This window comes from Nyctibius grandis, chromosome 3 (genome assembly GCF_013368605.1).
Source record: "Nyctibius grandis isolate bNycGra1 chromosome 3, bNycGra1.pri, whole genome shotgun sequence".
Classification (NCBI taxonomy): domain Eukaryota; kingdom Metazoa; phylum Chordata; class Aves; order Nyctibiiformes; family Nyctibiidae; genus Nyctibius; species Nyctibius grandis.
In genome coordinates, this window is record NC_090660.1 from 96,228,653 (window position 1) to 96,246,814 (window position 18,162).

Genomic DNA, 18,162 nt, shown 5'->3' on the forward strand with positions numbered 1-18,162 from the left:
TGTTAAGTAAGGAACATTTTTCAAAAAGACTTAACATTGTTTGTCTTAAGCTTTTAATTGACCGTGTTTACAAGATTATACATGAATGAAGGAAGAAAAAGCTTAAAAAATGCCCCAGGTTCACCCTCCATAGCATGGAAATATGTCTGCTCTGTTTACAAGTGCTCTTGTTTTGTGTTCAGAGTCCGGATCTTTGACTTCCTTTTGGACTATTCTCCACTGGAAATGAGTATTTGCTGCCAAAATAGTCCACCTTTTCCTGAAAGATTTGGTATTAATAGTTTTGACAGAACATCTTGTTCCTGTGTAATACAGGAGCCTGTCTAGCAGTTGGTCCTGAACAGGGGTACAAAATGTGGTTGCATAACTTTTATTTTGAGATGAAATATCTGCAGTTTAACAGAAAATAATCTGAGTTTAAGCCACTATGCATCTCCTGAAATTAGGCGGAAAGTGTTGATGTTAATGGGAAGCAGATTGCTGTGCTTGCTTTTGTTTAAGGAAACAAGTGATTTTTATTAAAATGCAGTGTGTGGCTTAGAGTATTTCAGAAATGCAGTTGTGGTGCTTTAAGTCCCCAGAGAGGGCTTTTCTCATCCCTCCCCCTGACCCCTGCCTGGGTGGGCAGCCCCAGTGCTCAGTCCCTGTTGCATGCATGCTGCCTGCCTGCCCGGCCATAGCTCTGCTGTGGGATGGGGATGGACCAGGGACCCTGGCCTGCCTACGACGGAGAACCTCCACAGATGCCTTTGCTGAAATATCGTCAAGCTTAGATGCTCTTGACCTAGCACACATAATAGGAGTGATCCCAGACTTGGCCAAAAGCTCCTTTGGAAAGGCTCGTGACACCTTCTAATTTATTCTTTCTTGGTTTCCATTGTTTGATTTCGGTTGCTATTTTTTATTAGCAGTCACTGTAACCGTGTGACAGGGAATGAATGATCTTTGATAAGGGTTGTTTCTTGTGGTGGGCAAAAAAAATGCAGTTTATATTCTTGCAAGACTTTTCTCAAGCAGAGCTCAGTAATTAATGCAGTAGACTGTAGTGCACTAAGTGAAATGGCATTTGGTGCACTGTGACACCAACAGCTCCTGAATGTTTTTCAGGCAATATTTGTGCTTCCTGGGCTGCTGCACACAATTATTGCTGTATCTTATTTGATTTTTATAGCAATGAAACAATATTGTGATTTATTCTGCTAGGCAAAGATTTCTCTGCCTGGACACAAAATTTTTTATATATATATATATATATATATATGCAGATATATGAAAAATGTATCCTCTTTCCTCTTCTGCATTTTACAACACATTTTACACACAAAGGATGAAATGTAATAGTAGAAAGAGCAGTTAATAATGACTTTAGTGGGACATCATTTTTACCAGTACCTGTGACTGGTAAAATTCTATAATGTCTTTTTTTACATCGTTGCTTAACTTTCCCTAAATTAATGGAGTTGACCAATTAATCAGTTCAGGCAGGCTTTAAATTGCTACTTTTATGTGTTATAGAAAACTGGGCAAGATTTTTAGGATTTGTAGAATTTAATAATTTTTGTCACTCTCTTTTTTTTTTTTTTTAAGACCTACTCACTACCTCAGTGCCATTACCAGTTTGGAACTGGGCTTCTTTTCTATAAGTAAAAATAATTTCCTTATTTTGTGCCTATTGACTGAGCAAAGTCAGAAAGAAAATACCTCGAAGATTTAAAGCTGAGAACATAAAATTTGCTTTAGCAACACAAAGACGTAATCCTTTTTTCCTGTCTTGAATGTTTACTTCTAGAGAATCTTTTCTAAAGAAAACAGCCTGACGATTAATTAAAAAAAACACCAAGTGCCATTTGAGAAGGGTTGTAATGTGGATAAGGGGTGACGGTAGGGGAAAACAGCGCTCGGTTCTGCTTGTAGCTCTCAATGTCACTCCAGTCTTCAAAAAGGGCAAGAAGGAGGACCCGGATAACTATAGACCGGTCAGCCTCACCACCATCCCCGGAAAGGTGATGGAACAACTTGTTCTTGGTGCTGTCTCTAGGCACATCAAGGATAAAAGGATCATTAGGGGCACTCAGCATGGCTTCACCAAGGGGAAGTCATGCTTAACCAACTTGATAGCCTTTTATGAGGATGTTACCTGGTGGACAGATGATGGTAAAGCTGTGGATGTGGTCTATCTCGATTTCAGTAAAGCGTTTGACACGGTCTCCCACAGCATCCTCGCAGCTAAACTGAGCAAGTGTGGTCTGGATGATCGGGTAGTGAGGTGGATTGTGAGCTGGCTGAAGGAAAGAAGCCAGAGAGTGGTGGTCAATGGGACAGAGTCCAGTTGGAGGCCTGTGTCTAGCGGAGTCCCTCAAGGGTCGGTACTGGGACCAGTACTATTCAATATATTCATTAATGACTTGGATGAGGGAATAGAGTGCACTGTCAGCAAGTTCGCTGATGACACCAAACTGGGAGGAGTGGCTGACACGCCGGAAGGCTGCGCAGCCATTCAGAGAGACCTGGACAGGCTGGAGAGTTGGGCAGGGAGAAATTTAATGAAATATAACAAGGGCAAGTGTAGAGTCCTGCATCTGGGCAAGAACAACCCCATGTACCAGTACAAGTTGGGGGCAGACCTGTTGGAGAGCAGCGTAGGGGAAAGGGACCTGGGGGTCCTAGTGGACAGCAGGATGACCTTGAGCCAGCAGTGTGCCCTTGTGGCCAAGAAGGCCAATGGCATCCTGGGGTGTATTAGAAGGGGTGTGGTTAGCAGGTCGAGAGAGGTTCTCCTCCCCCTCTACTCTGCCCTGGTGAGGCCGCATCTGGAATATTGTGTCCAGTTCTGGGCCCCTCAGTTCCACAAGGACAGGGAACTGGTAGAGAGAGTCCAGCACAGAGCCACGAAGATGATTAAGGGAGTGGAACATCTCCCTTCTGAGGAGAGGCTGAGGGAGCTGGGTCTCTTTAGCTTGGAGAAGAGGAGACTGAGGGGTGACCTCATTAATGTTTATAAATATGTAAAGGGCAAGTGTCATGAGGATGGAGCCAGGCTCTTCTCAGTGACATCCGTTGATAGGACAAGGGACAACGGGTGCAAGCTGGAACACAGGAGGTTCCACATAAATATGAGGAAAAACTTCTTTACGGTGAGGGTGACTGAACACTGGAACAGGCTGCCCAGAGAGGTTGTGGAGTCTCCTTCTCTGGAGACATTCAAAACCCACCTGGATGCGTTCCTGTGTGATATGGTCTAGGCAATCCTGCTCCGGCAGGGGGATTGGACTAGATGATCTTTCGAGGTCCCTTCCAATCCCTAACATTCTGTGATTCTGTGTGATTCTGTGATTCTGTGAAGTTGTTGTGTTGATTTTGACCTTGTTTCTGAAGAGGAGGACAACAGGGGATGAATGCACACAAAGCAGGGAGAGGGACAGAGCATGAGGTTGTGCTCTGGCTCTGGTGTGTGCAGTTCAGTTATTGCAGATGAAGGAGGATTATGAAGACTGCGGCATTTCAGCACAAGTGTCCACGGCCCCGCAATTCGCTGCCCTGGTGCTTACCCTGGGTGCCATCTAGCTAAAGATTTGCCAACTGATTTTCAGAAATGCAGAATGCAGGAATAAGAAATTTGTCTTGTCAAAATAGGCCAACAAAAGCATATTTCTCCAAGACCGTACTGTAAATGAGAAGATGGAAAGCAGGGGGAAATCTCTCGCCAGGAGTTCATGATGGGGAAAAGGGCAGCTCTTACATGTGATGTTTTAAAAGCAAGTGACAGCATGCGGTCACCCCTAAGGGTGTGTTGGAGACCTGCTGATGAAAAGTGTTGCAAGCCTGAATTTTCACCTTTTCTTACTCATGCCTGAAGAAGTGGCATCTATTTTTTTTATAAAGACCTAGCAGCACCTAGCAGAAAAGGACAACAGTTTGGGGTTTGTAGCTTTTTATAAACTAGACCTCTGTTTGTAGCCCTCTGTACATTTGTCTTACCTTTTCTGTCTCTGCTAATAACTTCTGAGCAGCTCAGAGCCAGTGTAGACAAATGGTTTGTACAATGCGGCAGAGCATCCTGCTCCTAGGGATAAGAACACGTCTACCGCTGATTTCACTGGAAGTCAGGCTGAGCCCAGAGAGAAAACAGCAGGATAAAGTGGGTCTATTATATAAAAATGGTGCTTCTTCTCAGCATGGGAACAAAGTCTCAGAATGATTTCATTGACTGCAGTGAGTGCATCTTCAGCTGGCATATGGAGCTCCTTCCCACCCAGCTGGCAGTGAGGTTGACCTCGCGGTGTGCATCTGGGAGGGATGCAGGGTAGGCTCACTCTCACCACACCTCGGGTCCCTATGGGCTGTCTACCTCAGGTGATGTTGACAGAGAAACATGTGCTTCCCGATCCACCGGGTTCTGAAAGCACTTATAAAACACGAGAATCTAATTTTTCTTTGTTAGCAGTAATCTTCAGAAGCATCAAAGTAGCTTTTGGTAGAACCCCCTCCAGCTTCCTCGTGACATGTCTTTTTTAGCTAAGTTGTTTTCCACAAAGTCAAATTCAAGTAGTTCTTTTCTCAAAGCTGGACTGTCCCTCACTCCTGAATTCACTCATTTCTTTTTATTCATTTTATAAACAAAGAGATGAAGGAAGCTAACAAAACTATCAGCACATAACAGGTGGAAGGAAACAAAGAGGGTATTCATTAGTTAGCCAATGTACAAACAGGCAGAAAGATGATAGTTTTATTATAAAAGTGAATGTTTCAACATAAATGTTAGCCAAAACTCTTTGCTGTCTGCATCCCCAATGTACAGGTAGCTCTGCAATATGGCTACTAGGTGATGCTGTTAACAGTATTTAAAACAATATTTTTATTTGTGACGTTAGATGGAAAATCTCTCTAGTTAGGACCTCCTTTTTTGTAACTATGAAAAATAAATGCAGGATATTTCTGTTCTCAGTCTGAAGGGGGATATTTTTTGACATCTGCATGGCCCTGTTCAGGTGGGTGGGAGATGTAATCCCAGCCCGCAGGGCAGCGTGAGGGTACAAGGCCACGGGCACTGCTTGGTGACAGCGATAAAGCTCATCCTTAATCCTGAATTGTCTGCAGGGTAAATGGTTTTCCATTTCAGAACCATGAAAACCAAATGACTAAACAATTATTTCAGATTCATGTCCTCTGTGAGAAGTTTGAAACTTCCAGCTGCTTTTCTAAAGTTGACAGGGAGAGAAAACACAAACAAATGCTGAAATTTCTCTTGTATTGGAAACACGAAGTGGTGGTGTGCCTGACACAGGAGGGATCCTTGTTCCTGGGCACTGAGCTGTGTGAGGGCTGAAGGGATGCAAAGGGAAAGATCCCATTTTGGTCACTGATCTCTGTGCTAAATTCATCTCACTCAGCACAGCAATACCTTGCCTGTCTAATTAATTTAAAATCTAATTTAAAATGAGGCCAAGTGCTTTGGTTTGGGGATATAACCTCCACACTCCTTGCTGTGGGCTCTGTCTTGACGGAGGCATCATTTCACGTCTGAAACCAGTGAAGTGGGAGGCGAGCTGCTGCCGACTCGCCATGGAGTTGCTCGATGAAAGCAGGGGTGCAGGGATGCCTTTTCCACTAACCCCATGACGCTGGAGGAAACTCGTGAGCGGGATGCGACGGAGGTGGGCAGAGCCCACGTGTGCCCCCCTCTCTTAAACTGTTGTGTGACAGGTAAAAGTTGGCTCAGATACACAGTGATGTTGCACAAAGCCCAATGCAAAGCTGCTTCTGTACTGCTTGGGAGGTACATGCACATCCTGTGTGCACATACAGAGCAGGTAGATGAGCACCCAGATGACAAAGACTCAGATGTTCTGGCTCCCCTAGACTCAGATGAGCTACAGGGTGAAGTAACCACTAGACAGCAAAAGTGACCCTGTCTGATATCTGCAGTAGAAATAGGGACATATTAATGCCTGTGTGTTGAGCCCTTTGAAAGCTGGTCTGAAATACTAGTTGCCGTTTCGATCCCGTAGCTCAAGCAAGAGCTGAAAAAGGAGTGAGAGTGGAGGAGACCAGGTTGTATGCACAGCCACACCGAGGCCGGGAGGTGACAGGGACACTGACATTGTTCTTAAACAGATCGGGGAGGACAGTGAACACCAGTTACTTGGGAAAGGACAAGGCTGGCCCAAGAGCATCTGTGTATAAGCTGCTGTAAATAAAGTAGACTATGGTTTAGAGGGACATTGGTATCAGAGCAAGCAGCCTAAATTGTTCTAAGATTCTAAATGATGGAGCGGCTCATTCTGGAGGTCATCTCTAAGCACATGGAAAAGAAGAAGGTTATCAGGAGTAGTTAGCATGGATTTACCAAGGGGAAATCATGCTTGACTAACCTGATAGCATTCTATGATGTCATGACTGAATGGGTAGATGCAGGGAGACCAGTGGGTGTAGTCTACCTTGACCTTAGCAAGACATTTGACACAGTTTCCCATGACATCCTTGTGAGCAAACTCAGGAAGTGTGAGGTAGAAGAACAGACAGTGAGATGGATTAAGAACTGGGTACATAATAGAGCCCAAAGAGTGGTAATCAATGTTGCCAAGTACAGCTGGAGACCTGTAACTAGTGGAGTCCCCCAAGGATCAGTGCTGGGTCCAGTCCTGTTCAACATCTTCATCAACGACCTTGATGAAGGGACAGAGTGTCTTCTCAGCAAGTTCGCTGATGATACAAAGCTGGGAGGTTTGGCTGATACACCTGAAGGTTGTGCGGCCATTCAGCATGATTTGGACAGACTGGAGAGCTGGGCAAAGAGGAACCTAATGAGCTTCAACAAGAATAAGTGCAGAGTCCTGCACCTGGGAAGGAGTAATAAAATGTACCAGTCCAGGTTAGGAGGCTATCTGCTAGAGAGAAGCTCCGTGGAGAAGGACCTTGGAGTCCTGGTGGACAACAAGTTATCCATGGGACAGCAATGTGCCCTTGTGGCCAAGAAGGCCAATGGTATCCTGGGGTGTATTAAGAAGAGTGTGTCCAGCAGATCGAGGGAGGTCCTCCTCCCCCTCTACTCTACCCTGCTGAGACCTCACCTGGAGTATTGCGTTCAGTTCTGGGATCCCCAGTTCAAGAGGGACAGAGATCTACTGGAGAGAGTCCAGTGGAGGACTACAAGGATGATTAAGGGACAGGAACAGTCCCTTAATGAGGGAAAGGTTGAGAGACCTGGGGCCTTTTAGTCTGGAGAAGAGAAGACTGAGAGGGGATCTGATTAATGTGTATAAATATATGAAGGCTGGGTGTCAAGAGGAAAGGTGCAACCTCTTTTCACTTGTGCCCTGCGATAGGACAAGGGGCAATGGATGCAAGCTAGAGCACAGGAAGTTCAACCTCAACATGAGGAAGAACTTCTTTACTGTAAGGGTTACAGAGCACTGGAACAAGCTCCCCAGAGAGGTTGTGGAGTCTCCTTCTCTGGAGACTTTCAAGACCCGTCTGGATGTGTTCCTGTGTAACCTGCCCTAGATTGGTCCTGCTCTGACAGGGGGGTTGGACTCGATGATCTCCAGAGGTCCCTTCCAACCCCTAACATTCTATGATTCTATGAAGATGCAACAAGTGTTTCTGCAAGGATCCCATAATGGTCTCAGCTGCAATGCAGGGAAGTAGACTTGTTGACTTGATCCCTTTCAGTCATACAGTTTATGTTTCTAAATTTCAAGTAATTCATACAGCTACACTCTAGTTATGCATATATATTTGCATGTACTACAATACAGTATGTGATTGCATCACTTGCCCTCCCCCTATATGTTAATGTGTGTATAGATATATGCACCTGTCTGTGAACAGAGGAGGAGAAATGAAGGATACGGCAACTGAAAATATTTACATGTTTATAATTAACATCTCAATTTTAACTCCGTATCTGCTTCATTGAGTGTCTGTCTTCTAACAGTAATAAATTGTTATTTTTTGCAATGCTCTTTAGCTGAGAACAAGGAGAGGTGACCACATCCTGTATGACTTTTAAACAGTGTACACTGGCAAGCGCTGCTGAGTCCTGTGGTTTTACATCTGTCATCTTCTGTGAGCTTTAGATGCTGTAATCAGTCATTAGTCTAATGGGTCATTCTCATTTCCTCATCCAATTTTTTTTAAATTAATTTTTATTTTGTTTGCACATTTCCTCCTATCACAGGAATGGATGCCCTTTCTGAGGTTTGAGTACATCCCGTAGTCATAGTTAGAGAAGTGCTGGTGAGAACAGAAGACTCCTCTGACTCCAAGTTGAGTTTTCTCTCACAGATGTTTTATGAACAATCCTTGAGTTTCTGTAGCAGGTGCTGGAAATCCAAAAATTGGCAGTGAATCCTATTCTAGCTCATGTCCTTTTAAGCTGACTGGTGAAAAATACAGTGTGTTGGATGTTTGTCATATGTTATTTAATGCACGGTTTAGAACCATACTTCTTGAACTCCCCTCTCTGACTATTCTCTTATCAAGGATCCCTGTTCACGGCTGTGCTGGTGTTGTGGTGTTAACCCAGCCAGTAGACAAACACCACACAGCTGCTCGCTCACTCTCCCCTGCTCCGGGGAACAGGGGAGGGAGTTGGAGGGGTAAAGGTAAGGAGACTCGTAGGTTGAGATAAAAACAATTTAATAACTGAAATAAAATAAAATTAAAAGAATAATGACAATAATAATGATAATAATAGTAATAATAGAATATACAAAGGAGCGATGCACAATGCAACTGCTCACCCCCACCAACCAATGCCCAGTCCATTCCTGGCTGGTGATCCCAGAGGAGAGAAGATCCCAAAACTGCAATCCCAGAAGAGAGAGAGAGAGAGACCTCCCCAACGAACCCTCATCTATAGAACGAGTGTGATGTTGTATGATATGGAATATCTCATTGGCCAGTTTGGGTCCATTGCTCTGGCTATGCTCCCTCCCAGCTTCTTGTGCACCCGCACACAAGCAAAGCATGGGAAGTTGAAAAGTCCTTAATTTCTTAGCAACAACTAAAAACATCATTGTGTTATCAACATTCTTCTCATACCAAATCCCATACTAAATCCAAAACACAATGCTATTCTAGCTACTAAGAAGAAAATTAGCTCTATCGCAGCTGAAACCAGGACAGCTGGTGAGAGCCTTGCAGGGAATCACAACTCCTCTTGCACAGCATAAGCAATGTGCAAAGATAGCACTGCAGGTCTGAAGATGTCCTGGCTGCTTCCAAGCAATTACTGCCCAAAGGAAGCCATTACATTCTTGTCTGCTGCCACGGGAAGCATGGAGGGAAGTGAAGCCAGGTGCTTTGCCCCATTGACCCTAGATAATAATCCTAAGTCGGCAAAATATTTAACAATATCTTTCATCTGTGTGAACAGGTCTGTTACCTAATGAGCTGTATGCAAAAACCCACTAACAGGATTTAAATACTAAAATTGAAAGTATCACTGTCTGGAAAAAATGAAGGTAAGCTGGTATGTTCCTGTTTGGGGGAGAATAGGGGAGACAGGAGGTGAAAGAAATAACCTTGCAGTGAATCCCTCACTTTTTGTAATTGCCACTAGTTCAGTTTTTCATTGATTTAACTGTTGCAGATCTGAAATGAGATATGTATCATTCTCATCTGCTAAAAGTAGGTTAGAATTCAGTTTGTTTCCCTGCAGGTAGGTATTGAGTACTTAAATGTTTTTTTTTTCCTAAATAAACAAAAAAATTATGACTTCTGAATGGTTGTGTCGTTCACTTAATATTTGGATATATTTGCTTTTCTTACAACACTGTTGAAGTTTCTGTTATTTTTATGCTTCAAGTGATCTTTTACTCATACCCTGCTATTTCCTATTTTGTCAGCTCTTTCCTGGAGGAGGTTTCTCTGGAGTGTATTTATCTTTCAATTAGCAACGTTTTCTCTGCAGCCCTACTGATTAATTTATTTTGCCTATGCATAAAACAAATTGAATATGTAGGACAGCAAATGTAAGAGTGGAACAGCAAAGACACATGAGAACAGTTTTTGAGCATTTTTATCCCAGATACCTTCCTGGATTCTGCCTGAAAGCCTTTTGTACATTTCTCCCAAGGGCAGGATTCTGGCTTTGCAGATTTGGTGATCTTGCACCTTGCAATACGTGCTGCAGTGCTACCTCCTGTCCGAGAGCTGTGCGGAGCCGTTGTGACTCCATCTGCATGCATTGCTTTTCCATCTCACCGACAAGGATATTAATTACAGCATGGCCATGGGCCAGTTTTAAAAACACATTTTGGTGTCTAGCCATAGGATATGAAAACCCCAGTAAGTTCCTACAGTCAGGAGGGGACTAGGGTGCAGAGCTGCTTTTGAGAGGTTCACCGAGTGCGTACCTGAATCTTTAGTTGTTAGCACCTTGTTTTCCATGCTCAGCCCCAGGCAGGGGGGAGCAGGGCTGCTGTATGGCCACACGCTGGAGCTCATTCTCTCTGATACTGTGCGTTTTGACTGCTTGGGCCATCTAAATGACCCTTCATTTGTTGACCCAACCTAGTCCTTCAGACAGGTTTTCTGCACGGAACAGGCTTCAAGCCTTGGAGGGCTTCTCTGATTTGGGAAGGTCTATAATCTTAAAAAATCGATGTTTATCCATTTTCATTGAAAAGATAGCCTTGAAAATGCAGACTGATCAATTAGGGACAGCAGTCTGTGTCTGTGGGACCTCTAAGGACCCTTTTCTTAGGCTGTCCCTATAGATAAGTGTCCACATGCAGCTGTAGTTCCCACAGCCACTCACTGCCCTCCTTCCAGTCCTTGTCTAGTGCATCATTTCGATATCTTATCATTGAATAATTAAAAAAAAGAGTCTTTAGGTTATTCCAGGGTCTGTGGTTGCCTTGCTGGGCCTCTCTTACACATCTCTGCTTTGAGCTGCTCTGGGCAGCCACAGCATTTCTGAGTCTCATTCAGATGTTGAGCAGATGGTGCAGAGGGGCGGCATGGTGGGGCTGTGCTGGGATGTGCTGGGGATATGCTGAGGTGTGCTGGACATGTGCTGGGGCTGTGTTGAGATGTGCTGGGGCTGCACTGGGGCTGTTGCACTGTACTGGGCACACCCTGAGGCCCGGTTTGATGACAATGATGCAGATATTGCTGGGGGAGTGAAGCTCTCAGCAAAAAGTCCTTTGGGAAGCCTTTGTGCAACTGAAGTTACATGCTTTGCCCGTGATACACTTGAATAGAGAATCTCATCTTTTAAATGCAGGTCCCTGCAAAGGCAAAACTTGTGGCTTTCCCATAGCTACAGGAGTAACAATCCCATGTGATAGGCACATATCCTATGTGATGTATTCTGTGCCCAATCTGCCATGCTCTTAGGAGCAGGCTCTCTGCTGAGGATGGGATTTTGAAAAGCACCCAAGGTGCACCATAGCAGCTTTGGGTCCAGCATCCTTGGTGTCGAAATTGGAGGTTTTTACTGGAGAGCTCCTCCAGCTGTGATCTTTGGCAGCTGGCCAGTTTGTTATTTTTACTTACAGTAAGTATCTTCACTCCCCACAAGATATGAAATCTGTCTACAAATAAGCAAGGTGCTGCTGGGTGGGATGGACACTGAAGTCTGTGATGGCATTTTAGGCAAAAGCAAATTCTGGCCTGAAAGCTGCTCTTGGCAGGAACATCAAAACCATCACAGTCCCACCTGTCTGCATGATTCCAGTGTCATCACCAGCATTTATCATCACCTTTATTTCCATCCATATTTGTTATAAATAGTGGTGCTCCTTTCCTAGCGCATTTTGTACTACTCCTTGTCTCTGCTTCAAAGGCATTTTGAGTAAACAACCTTATTTTAACAAAGCATATGGAAACCTTTTTATAGCTGTCGAGGCACTGACAGTACGCAAACTCCTCAGCTAGCTCTGTTCTGCAGTGCTGCTCTCTGCTGTACTAAGGAAGTGTCCGAAGAAGTCACTGAAGTGTTGGGTCTAACCCATCCCACTTCAGAGAAGATGGATTATCAAGGTCATAATATTGCTGAATTAGTTTTACAGCTACTCCAGAGGTATCATTGAGCAGCTTGTATTGATTTCCTTTGCTTCTCATTAGGAGCTGTTATTTGGAAGCTGAAAGTAAGGCAAAGCCATCAGACCTCCTTGAGAAATGCACTGGAAAACACCAGTGTTCAGGAATCATGTACATGCCCACCTTGTGTCAGTACCTCTGCTTTGACCTGGCCATTGCAATTTCCCATCCGTGGGGCGATGCTCACCTCGTGCTGGAGCCTCAGCAACAGCAGTTGAACAGTTGCTGCTTTTGAAGAACTGTCCTCTTGCAGGACAATCAGCACCAGTGCCACATAAAGTCATGGTGCCCCTTTTTTGCCACTTCCTCCATCCCTGTGGGCAGCTGCAGGTTTCTGACCTTCTCCTCCATTCCTGCAGAACTGTATCCTGACCTTTAGAAAAGGAGACTCTTGCTGGGTGGACGCATTACTAAATATGTCTGGGTGGGTTATTTTAGTTAATCTCTGGCTCCTTGCACAGGTCCTTCCTAGGCAGCTAACATTGCTTCTAGCAAAAAAGACACAGAAAATAATACTCCTCATTCCTCTATATTAAGTCAAATATTTGTTTATGCAGTAGATGTGCTGATGATAGGCTGGCTTCAGAGCTGCGGTGTGGCCTGGGCTTTCAGAGGGACACTCAACTTCAGCTTGGCTGGGTAAGTCGTGCCCTGGACGCCTGCAGATATACCAGGAGAAGATTTAGCTTTGTGCAGCATTTGCATAGGTTTGGAGCCCCCTAAGTGGGAGCAGCACCAGCGCGCTGACCTTGTGCAAACATTGCGTGTGCTTCAAAGGCTACACCAGGCTTGTGAGTCTGGATCTGCTGTCTCTGAGCTGATCCTGCACTTGGTACCTCCTGGGGGCTTGGTGGTGTTCTCCTGAGGCTGCACCCGCCGTGTGCAGCCCCGTTTCCTCAGGGCCAACAACTGCGTTGGTGGCAGGAGGCTCCTCTGGTTGCACTGAGATGCAATCGTCTATGCTACTTAACTGCGAGCACCCTCCCTGTCAGGGCTTTGGCCCATCCCAGGTAGCACCTAGTTTAGGGGGTGACACGGTCGCAGCATTATCACCAGAGCCCTGTGCATGTGGGTGGGCAGCCTGGTTCCTGGGATTCGCCCTCTTTCCCAGCCTGGAGTCCCTTTGGCGCATCCCAGGAAATGCTCAGGTGCCACGCTAAAGTATCAAAAAGGGTTTATTGCGTTGCCTTGACATGTCAGCACCTACTCAGCGGCTGTTTTGAAAGGTAACTCGAAAAGCGGGGCAGTCATTTTCTGTATTCGTTCCACGGGCAGCACAGAAACGTAGGGTCAGGCTGACAGCTAGGCACTGCTGTCACAGGGTCTGACTGATGCTCTGGCCATGCTTGCTTCCTCCAGAGCAAGTTAATTAGATTAAATGTCAATAGGTGATGTCCAATAATCCTTCTCCTATCAAACTCCATTTATAGGAGATACAACTGACATCCAGATCCCCTCTCATGAAGCTCCTTCAGCGATTTTGCCAGTTCAAACCCTATGAAAGAACCGCTGTGCGTCCCTGAGATCTCCACATGCTGGGCTGAGTTGGAGGGAAGGACTTTCTGTTTGTGGGGCCAGGCTTTCGACTGTGAGTTAACCACCTGGCCTGCACTTGTTTGAAGAGAAAAGAGGATGAATAAAACATTGTTATTTTGTCATGTGAAATGGCCTGAGGTAATTTTAACGTTTGGTTTCTTGCCCATCACAGAAGCATTCATGAATTTCAAGCTTTGTCAGGAAAATACTGTTTTTCACTGCTGATTACCCTCCTGGTGTGAGCTGCATAATTTCTTCCTCAGAAGAAGATTACTGTAGCCATTTATTTTCTGGTTAAACTGGTGTGAATAAAACAATTACACTGAAATGATTGAATTTTCTCTTTAGCATATGAAGCACAGATGCAGAATACACAGTTTATTAAAAAAAATGTTCCTGCTCTTAATCAAATTTATACTAGAAAATGACCAACAAAAATACACTTTTTTTGCTATCTGTTTGGGGAGAAAAACATAACAAGGCCATATGCTGTACATGCATCCACATTTTATGGGGAATTCACACAAGCTAATGAGCTTCTGTTCTGTGCTAGGAGACATGGGGTTGTCCCTTTATTCCCACCGAGGGGCTTTCAGTGTTCCAGCTAATTATTCCCACTGATAAGGAACCACGAGGAAGGTGAGCGACAAATGACAGTGCAGTTGCCTCAGGGTTGTATTGAATCACAGAATCACAGAATCAGTCAGGTTGGAAGACACCTCTGGGATCATCAAGTCCAACCATTGCCCTGACACCACCATGTCAACTAGACCATGGCACTAAGTGCCATGTCTAGTCTTTTTTTAAACGCATCCAGAGATGGTGACTCTACCACCTCCCTGGGCAGCCCATTCCAATGTCTAATAACCCTTTCTGAGAAGAAATGCTTCCTAATGTCCAATCTGAACCTCCCCTGGCGAAGCTTGAGGCTGTGTCCTCTTGTCCTATCGCTAGTTGCCTGGGAGAAGAGGCCAACTCCCACTCCGCTACAACCTCCCTTCAGGTAGTTGTAGACTGCAATAAGGTCACCTCTGAGCCTCCTCTTCTCCAGGCTAAACGACCCCAGCTCCCTCGGCCGTTCCTCATAGGTCAGACCCTCCAGACCCTTCACCAGCTTGGTCGCCCTCCTCTGGACTCTCTCCAACACCTTAACATCTTTCTTGAAGTGCGGGGCCCAGAACTGGACACAGTATTCAAGGTGTGGCCTCACCAGTGCCAAGTACAGAGGGACGATCACTTCCCTAGACCGGCTGGCTACACTATTCCTAATAGAGGCCAGGATGCCATTGGCCTTCTTGGCCACCTGGGCACACTGCTGGCTCATGTTTAGCTGGCTGTCGATCAGTACCCCCAGGTCTCTTTCTGCCGGGTCGCTCTCTAACCACTCTTCTCCCAGCCTGTAGCACTGCATGGAGTTGTTGTGGCCGAAGTGTAAGACCCGGCACTTGTTCTTGTTGAACCTCATGCCGTTGGTTTCGGCCCATCTATCTAACCTGTCCAGATCCCTCTGTAGGGCCTTCCTACCCTCCAGGAGATCGACACTCCCACCCAGCTTGGTGTCATCTGCAAATTTGCTGAGGGTGCACTCAATCCCTACGCCTAGATCATCTACAAAGATATTGAACAGCACCGGCCCCAGAACTGAGCCCTGGGGAACACCGCTAGTGACTGGCTGCCAGTTGGACTTTGCCCCATTCACCACCACTCTCTGGGCTTGGCCATCCAGTCAGTTTTTAACCCATCGAAGAGTTCACCCATCCAAGCCCCAGGCAGCCAGTTTGTGTAGGAGGGTGCTGTGGGAGACAGTGTCGAATGCCTTACTGAAGTCTAGATAGACTACATCCACAGCCCTGCCCTCATCTACTAAGCAGGTCACTTGGTCATAGAAGGAGATCAAGTTGGTCAAGCAGGACCTGCCTTTCATGAATCCATGTTGGCTGGCCCCGATGCCCTGATTGTCCTGCATGTGCCGTGTAATGGCACTCAGGATGATCTGTTCCATCACCCCCCCCCATTTGGGGGAAATATGGAAATGAGAAGGGGTCTAGGTAGGAAAGCCCCTGTGCTGGCCACTTCTGGGCTGGGTGCATGAGCGGAGAGCGCCCGATCCAGCCACGGTAGGATTGCGGTGAGTGAGAAGAAACCTAACTCATTTTGAGCACACAATTACACGTCTGCTTTACTCCTTTGATGAAGTCTTATATGGCTTGGCGCTGCTTCTTTTGATATTAATTTAATTCTCATCAGCCTTTTATTGTAGCTCAGGGCAACAGACATCAGTCCCTTGCAGGATGAAAAATAGGAAGCTCTCACTGCTGTGCAAAACCTAAGTTTCCTTTGCAGTTGTGGTTAGGCTAAAGATGCAATCGTCTGGTTTCTTACGGGGCAGTTTTCCTGCACTGGCCAGAAATACACAATCCCTTAGTATATTTTTAACCCCTCTTCAGTAAATCAAGACATGAAACTGACTGTTCATGAAAAGTTTCTGGGTAGGTGAGAAGCTGGTGACATTTTCTCTGCCTGTTAATTATGTGAAATGTCTTCTTATCTTAAATTTTGCTAACGTGTTTATTGGTCTCGGGGGACTGCAGCTTGAGATGAGCTTTCCAGTGAGCAGCCCTGATGCCTCACTAGTGTTGAAGGGTCATAAATGATCATGAAATATCTTCACTGTTGGTTATTTGGGGCTGATTAGTGTGAAAGAACTTAAGTTGCAAAGTAGAGACATACCACGTCTCTTGCCTTTCTACTTCAGTGGCAGGATATTTTGAGTCTTCCACCTTCTCAGTGGGTGACATGGAAACAGACGGCCATTTACCCTTCTTGCTATAGGCATTCTCTCCGGCAATAATTTGCAGCTCTGGAGGCCCAACGTAAGAACAGCATGGACCTGTTGGAGAAGCTCCAGAGGAGGGCCACAAAGATGATCAGAGCGCTGGAGCACCTCTCCTATGAAGAGAGGTTGAGACAGTTGGGGCTGTTCAGCCTGGAGAAGAGAAGGCTCCAGGAAGACCTTCTAGCAGCCTTCCAGTACCTGAAGGGGGCCTACAGGAAAGCGGGAGAGGGGCTTTTTACAAGGGCATGTAGTGATAGGATGAGGGGTAATGGTTTTAAACTGAAAGGGAGGAGATTTAGATTAGATATTAGGAAGAAATTCTTTCCTGTGAGGGTGGTGAGACACTGGCACAGGTTGCCCAGAGAAGTCGTGGATGCCCCCTCCCTAGCAGTGTTCAAGGCCAGGTTGGATGGGGCTTTGAGCAACCTGGTACAGTGGAAGGTGTCCCTGCCCATGGCAGGGGGGTGGAACTAGATGGTCTTTAAGGTCTCTTCCAACCCAAACCTTTCTGTGATTCAATGATTCTATGAATGTCATTTGATTTCTTGCTTTGAGAACTAGAAAAGCCATTTCTAAGTGAAGGGAAAATGATTAAACATGTTTTTGCCATTACTAGGTACATCATTACTGTGTATTTTTCTAATAGCTATAATCAGCTCTCATATTGCTGAAGAAGTGGTACACAAAATATGTGAGATAATATGTGACATACTTAAATCCTGTCTTGTGTCAGGACCTACCAACCTGCCTGCGGCGTGAGAGGCTGATGTTAGAAGAAAGGATTAGACTAAGGAGCTTTCAATTATTATTGCTCATATAATTTTTCAGTCCCTTTCTCCAGCTGTATCAGAAAAGGTAAATCTGGAATTTCAAACCAGACTTTTACAGGGAGGTGTTTCATTACTTTCAGATGCCGTATTAAATGGAATGATTTTCATCAAATCTCGTTAATGCCGATACATTTCAATGTGCAAATATGCAAAATTCAGGAAAGGAGCCAGGGGCCACCAGGGGACACGCGGCTCCCTGCAGGCCATGGGCTTTTCCAGCTGCAAGGCAAGACCATCCCTTTCTTCCTTCGCTTTTATAACTGCCTGACTCTGGGGTTGGTTGCAAGCATCTTACTTCAGTTACAGCAGCAGCAAAAGCCTTTCCCTAGGCTGCCCAAAGGGCTGCAGAGGAAGGTTGTGCAGATGCATTAAGAAAGAGAATAACTTATTGTTCACTTTGGCCAGTGAATTTAGCTGTTATTTGGGCTCTGCTCGGTCAGGCAATTAAAATGATGGATTTAAGCGTTTGAGGTAAACACTGTTACTTACAAAAAACATACACAGGGACTGGATTTTTCCAAATGGAGTAGGACTAGAAGCTGAAACAGAGGTTGGTTTTATTGCTCCTGCTCCCCGGTCCTGCTCCTGCCCCAGACAGCTCTTCAGCCTGAAAGCTTCTTTACTTTGTTTTCTCTCTGAGGTATGTTCCCAAGTCTTCTCCTTCATCTGCCTGACTTCCTGATACCACTCCCTGACTGCAGAAATCCTCCCTTTACCTAAGGCATTTCTCACCTGCCTGTGTGTGACCTCTATTTTCATGGGGGTTCCTTGGTTTGGTGATTGGACCCCACAAGATGATTTTGACTAGATCTCACATTCAGCCGGGATGAAGGCTTGCTCTCATGCAACAAGGTCTCAGCCATAACAGGCCTGCAAGCACAAGTCTTGTTTAGTGTCACGCTCTTTTGC